This window comes from Euphorbia lathyris, chromosome 4, assembly GCF_963576675.1.
Source record: "Euphorbia lathyris chromosome 4, ddEupLath1.1, whole genome shotgun sequence".
NCBI classification, from domain to species: Eukaryota; Viridiplantae; Streptophyta; class Magnoliopsida; order Malpighiales; family Euphorbiaceae; genus Euphorbia; species Euphorbia lathyris.
The window spans coordinates 51,868,443-51,875,157 of record NC_088913.1 but is presented as its reverse complement, the minus strand read 5'-3'; positions in this window follow the sequence as shown (position 1 = coordinate 51,875,157).

Sequence of the window (6,715 nt, the reverse complement as noted above, 5' to 3'; positions counted from 1 at the left end):
TGTGGCCAGAGATGATCTCTTTGGGCAATCCGCTGCCTTGTGCGATCCTGTGCAAAAGAAGCATGTCATCGGCCTCGGCGTGTATGACTGATTCCTTTGTGGAAAGCTTTTTTGGGTTTGTGTGTTGGGACTTGTAGTCCTTGGTGGTAGATTTCTCCTTTCTGAGTTGTTTCCTAGGTAGGGTCGATGCTCAGAGTTATTGGCGTTCCACGGCCGCCTTTCATTTCTGAATGAGGAGTAGTTTCGGTCACCTCTCCCACTCCACGGCTTGTTACATTTATTACTCCTGGAGCCTGAGTCTGCTCCAAAAGGGAACTTCCTCTTTATGTTATTCCCAAAGTCATCTATGCTTTCAGCTGTTGTAATTGCTGTGAAATGATCTGTGGCTCCCCTTTTGATCACCTCACTTCGAACCCAAGGTTGCAATCCTTTCCTGAAGCTAAAGAACTTTTCTTCCTTTTACATCTCCGGAATTTCTAAGGTAACACCTTGGAAACTTCGAACATATTCTCGGATACCACCGGTCGGTTGTAGTTCGCTTAGTCTATATCTGGATGAGAACTGTACATTTACAGGAGAGAACTGAGATTTTAACTCTCGTTTGAAGTTTTCCCACGTGTTTACTGACCATGAACTGGTCTTGTGTCTCCACCAAAGTTTGGCATCCCCCTCTAAGTACATTGGTACGACTGCTAGGCGTTCCGAATGTAGGCTTATCTTTGTAGCTGCGAAATATCTTTCTAAGTCGAACAAAAAGTTGTCCACTTCTTTGGTGTCCCGAATTCCTACAAAAGGTTTTGGGTCTCGAATTTTAATTTTTGCGTATCCCCGGTGGTTTCCCCCACTTAGGGATAGAGATTCCACCTTCATCTGCATTTCTTGCAACTCCTGTCTGAGGGTATCAAACCCTTCTCCTACTTGGTCTCGCGTTTTATCCACCGCGTTGAATAACTTTTTATGATCTGCTTCGATGTGGCCCACGGCCGTTATAAGCTTATTTATCTCTTCTTCACTTGCAAAATGAGCATTCTCATTATTTATGTTTCTCCCTTCTCATCGAGCCACACCACTCTCAGGTGGTTGACCGGTATGGGGATTGTTTTTCGCTCTTACTTCTCGAATAGCATTGGCATTCGTCATCACGAACTCAAAAATTTCTGTTCGGGCTATCATTGCCCTAAAGATATCAGCATTAGCCACAATGGCCTCAGCTCCCGCCGGATTTATATTAGCACCCATGGCCCCGGCTCTTGTCAAATTTGCATTAGCCCTCAAGGCCTCGGCCCCTGCCATATTTGTATTAACCTTCAAGGCCTTGGCTCCTGTCGTGTTTATATTAGCCCTCAAGGCCTCGACTCCTGCCGGATTTATATTATCCCTCAAGGCCTCGGCCCTTGCCAGATTTTTATTTCCATCTCCGTATTGGAGTTTCAACATTGCCTCTTCAAGGCTATCAATACGTAGTTCAATTTCTTTAGTACTGGCCACCCGGCCTTCTCCAATTTCATTTTGGAGTTTTAGAATTGCCTCTTCAATAGTTTCGATTTGCCTGCAATTTTCTACCACTGCTGCTGTAAGATTGTCGAGATCGAGATCCTCAAATCGCCTTTCGATGGCATCCATGCGTTTAGAATTCACAATTGTCATGGTTCCTTCCAAGTGTCGTTAAACTAGGCTCTGATACCAAATGCCACATGGCCAATCGTCAGGGCCCGTGTGGGCTTAATTATCTTCCTCGAAGTAAGCCATCCAAGGAAATTAGATCACTCTAACTGCAAGAATCACATACAAGGGTTAGATAGGAACCACATATGGGAAATATAGTAGCATATATACAATACCAACATATAGGCAACCATCATATTCATACACACGCATGAATAACATATAGGGCACACAAGAAGGAACAATACACAGATGATGTTATTCATACATAAGCAGCAGTGTTACATCAGAGGTCCCATCCCGTAGTAGTAGGGGGAAACTACTAGAGATGGTCGAATGCCGACAACCTAGTGACAAGTCCAATGTGACAGGTCACTCTCCCCTATGATGTTTCTTATACCAAGTCAAGGTCTATGGCCAATGACCATTACAATGTTCCATAGGATATACGAGTCACTCTCTCCCTATTATTATATAGTGTGATTACAAAGATAACCCCTGTTACACATAGCCCCCTAACCAGATATGTGGCTCCTCTACTCCTCATGTATACCCTACACCTTACATATAAGTGGAGACATCATTCCCATGGTGATTGCTAATATGGGTCACAAAACCAACACCCGAAAGGACTTATATATACATGCCCCTCTTTATTCACGAACAGAAATACCAAAATTATGACAACACACCACATGCTTCCGAGCAAAAAGAAACCTGGATTTCCTCCTTAGGGATAAGAGGCATCACATGCTCAAAATGAAGTCGGCGCACAAAAGCCTCGAATCCAAATACATTTCAAAAGCAGTTTGGCCACAATTATATCATATTATATCGTGATTTCCTTTGTTCATTTGGAAAATCATCACATAAGTAATTGAATAAAAATGCTTTTTAAACAAATAATAAAGATAAAAGTAGTTAAGAAAAAAATTCTTACCAATCAAGCCATGCTACAAAATCTATGTTTCTTGTTTATCATCGTCTTTTTTTTTTCCAGCAAATAAAAACCATTTTTTCTATTAAAAAAAAGAAGAAAACTTTCATTTTAAAGGAAAAAAATAATTCAAATTAGTATGCAAATTATTACTATTAACCTTTGAACTATTTAGTATATTTTTTAAGTTTTAATTGGATATAATTATTAAACTCGAAAATTAGTGTTTCAATTCATATTGAGATGTTATAAAAAAAATTATAACCCTCATATCATAGTTATAATTCAAATATTTATATTTCTTTTCTCAAAAAAAAAAAAAATTTCAATACTAGGGGAGGATAAATTATTAAATTTAGGATAATTAATTTGAAAGAAACAGCGGTAAATATGAAATCAGTATTTTTTGCTCCTCTTGAGAGCTGCTACTCCCTTTGAGAGTCGACCATCCTATTGACGGCTAGGGTTCTAGCTTTTTCTAAATCGCAACTCATTACCCAACTTTTCTTTCAACCAATCCTCCTTCCGGATCGAATATCTGCTCGCCTCACCTAAAGTAGCTCATCTCTTTTCTGATTACCCCCTTGCAGACCAGCGACGGTGCGATTTCGACCTAAGCAGGATGGAGGACCAATTAAATCAGTTGAAGATTGTGGATGACGGGTTTGAATTCGATTCACCCCCATTGGACACGGCAGCAATCGACTACAAATGGTGCCTGGTAGGATCTCTGATCACAGACCGAAATTACAATTTCCAGGTATTCAAACACCGGATGGCCAGTATTTGGAGACCAGGTAAAGGTATGATGATATCGAAAATTGGGGGAAAACTGATTCTTTTTCGCTTTTCTCATCCTTATGATTTAAAATGGGTGATGGACAACGGGCCGTGGACTTTTGACAACCACCTGTTAATGCTATACCAGCTGAAAGAGAAGGAAGAACCGGCGGAAGCGCAATTAACGCATGTTAATTTTTGGGTACAGATTCACGGGCTCACACAACAGTTATTTACAGAAACAGTAGCTAAAGCTTTGGGGAATTTTATTGGGTCCTTTGTGATGATGGATTCGAAAAACAAGTGGTTGAATGATATGAGTTATCTGCGTGTTCGTGTTAGTGTGGACATACGATAACCATTACAGAGAGGAAAGAAGGTTAGGAGGGCGGGAGGAGAATGGCTTCTTTGCAAATTTAAATACGAAAAATTACCCACATTTTGCTTCATCTGCGGGTTAATTGGTCATCTGGATCGCCATTGTGAGATCTTCTTTAACAGTGAGGAAGATGAGATTATCAGGGAATGGGATGTATCTCTTAGAGCACCCACACGTCGGACAAATCCTCTAGGAGGGGAAAAGTGGTTGAAGGAGGAGTCGGATCTGATCTTAGCAGACTTAGGAGCAGGGACAGGAGAGACAAGTGGTATCTCAACAGAGCTGTTGCAAAGGCAGAACCAGAGACAAAGCCTCAATCATTTAGCCCGGAACTTTGGGGTGAGTATCTTCGACCAACAAAAGAAGATGGAACAGGGGGGAAAAGGCAAGCAGGGAGAGGTGGGTCTAGAAGTGGTGGAGGAGAGGAAAAGAAGGAGAGGAACCGAAACCGAAACTAGTGGGGCATCGGTTGAAAAGATCCTGGAAATTAATATTCATAATATGGAAGTGGACAAGCCTCTTCAAGTGCTGGGAGAGGGATCCATCTTTAATGAGAAAGAACAGGAGCAGATCAATCCTAACATCCAGTCTGAAGGCAAATCACAAATTAACAAGGCGGACCAGCAGGTTCGCCCTTCGACATGAAAATCCTTAGCTGGAACTGCCAAGGTCTGGGCAACACCAGGGCAGTTCCCATCCTGTGTGAACTTGTGAAAGTTCATAGGCCCGACATACTGTTCCTTTATGAGACTTTAGTGAACCAATCGCGTATGGAGTTTATCAGAGCTAAGCTTGGCTTTGAAGGGTGTTTTGTGGTGGATTGTATTGGGAGGAGTGGTGGTATCAGTGCCTTGTGGAAAGAAGAGAAGCTGTGCTCATTAATCTCATTCTCTTCTAACCACATCGACTTAACAGTCAACGATTCTATTGGAGGAGATTGGCGTATTACCAGGTTTTATGGGTTTCCGGAGAGAGCTAGACGAAGGTCTTCTTGGGATTTACTAAGGAGCCTTGCTGCCGCCTCTCCTCTACCTTGGGCTATGTGGGGGACTTCAATGACTTATTGACTCACAATGATAAGATTGGGCTAAATGAACATCCGGAGTGGTGTTTCAGAGGATTCAGGACAGCGGTGGAAGATTGTGGGCTGATTGATATTCCGTTATAGGGATACCAATTCACTTGGATCCGGCACAGGGGAAAGCCGAATGAAATTCAAGAAAAGTTGGATAGAAGCCTGTGCACAGGGAATTGGCAAGCGCGGTTTCTGGATCACTTTTGTAGTAATGTTTCGGCTCCAACATCTGATCATTCGCCGATTATTCTACATACGGCACCGGTGACTATTCCGATTTGAGAATAGATGGACACGGGTTAAGGAGTTTATGGGGGTCGTAGTTGAGGCGTGGCGGACCGAGGGCAGCCAGGGATTAGAGGACCGTCTTAATCGGTTAATAGGAATTTTATCATGATGGAACAGAAACTTTGGGGCTGATTTTAGACGGAAAATAAAAGAGCTTCAGATTAGATTAGAGCATTTAAGGGCAGTGAGGGGGGAGGTGGCTATGAAGGATTACGAAGCAACCAGAACAGAACTGGTTTGTATGTTAGTACAGGAGGAGGACCATTGGAGGCAACGTTCAAAAGTTTTATGGCTCCAAGAGGGGGATTCGAATACCAGATTCTATCACACATTTGCCAACGGAAGACGGAAACAAAACCGAGTAGCACGCCTAAAAAATGAAAATGGCGATTGGATCGAAGATACTGCAGGTATGGGCAGAATTGCAACTTCCTATTTCGAATCAGTCTTTTCTGACAGCAATAGCGATTGGAGGGAGGTAGTGGATAAGATTCAACTGAAGGTCACTGAGCAAAATAATCTTCAGCTGTTGAGACCTCTGTTAAAAGATGAATTTCGAGCAGCTTTATTTGAAATGCACCCTGATAAATCACCAGGGCCTGATAGGTTCAATCCAGGGTTTTACCAGCACTTCTGGGATCTGATTGGAGATGATGTATATGCTGCTGGGGTTAATTGGTTTGAGCAAGGTACGTTCCCTCCGGACCTCAATAAAACTATCATTACCCTAATACCAAAATGTGATAGTCCGTCCTCAATGTCAGAACTTCCCCCGATTGCTCTCTGCAATGTCATCCTGAAAATCTTCACAAAAGTCCTTGCAAATAGACTGAAAGTGCTCTTGCCCTCGTTGATTTCTGAGAATCAATCCGCTTTTATCAAAGGGCGTTCTATCCATGATAATGTCCTCATTGCCTTTGAGCTTATCCATAGCATCAATAAAAATACGACAAAGAAAATGGGCAGTGTGGCATTAAAAGTGGATATGAGCAAGGCCTATGATAGGGTGGATTGGAATTATTTGAGGGAGATAATGCTGAAACTGGGTTTTGCTGAGAAATGGGTCAGGTTGATAATGTGGTGTGTGTCTTCAGTTCAGTATATGGTCAAAATTAATGATCAATTGGTGGGCCCTATCACCCCTAGAAGAGGACTCAGACAGGGGGATCCCTTATCTCCGTATTTGTTCCTGTTGTGTGTGGAGGGGCTGACAGCACTGTTAAATGAGGCGGAAAATAGAGGGGATCTACATGGCTGCCGCGTGGCTAGAGGAGCTCCATCAATTTCACATTTATTGTTTGCCGACGATGCTTTCCTCTTTTGCCAGGCCACGATTTCTGAGGCTAGAGTTCTGAAGCAACTGTTACGTAAATACGAACTTGCATCAGGGCAGGCTATTAACTACTCAAAGTCAGGAATCATGTTCAGTCGGAATGTGGTAGTGGAATTAGGCATTGGAGTGACTAGTATCTTGGGTATCTCGGCTCCGTTAAACACTGGAAGATATTTGGGTCTCCCTTCACTGGTTGGTAGGTCGAAGAAAGCCATCTTTGCACATTTTAAAGACAAGCTTTGGAAGCGCCTTCAGAGA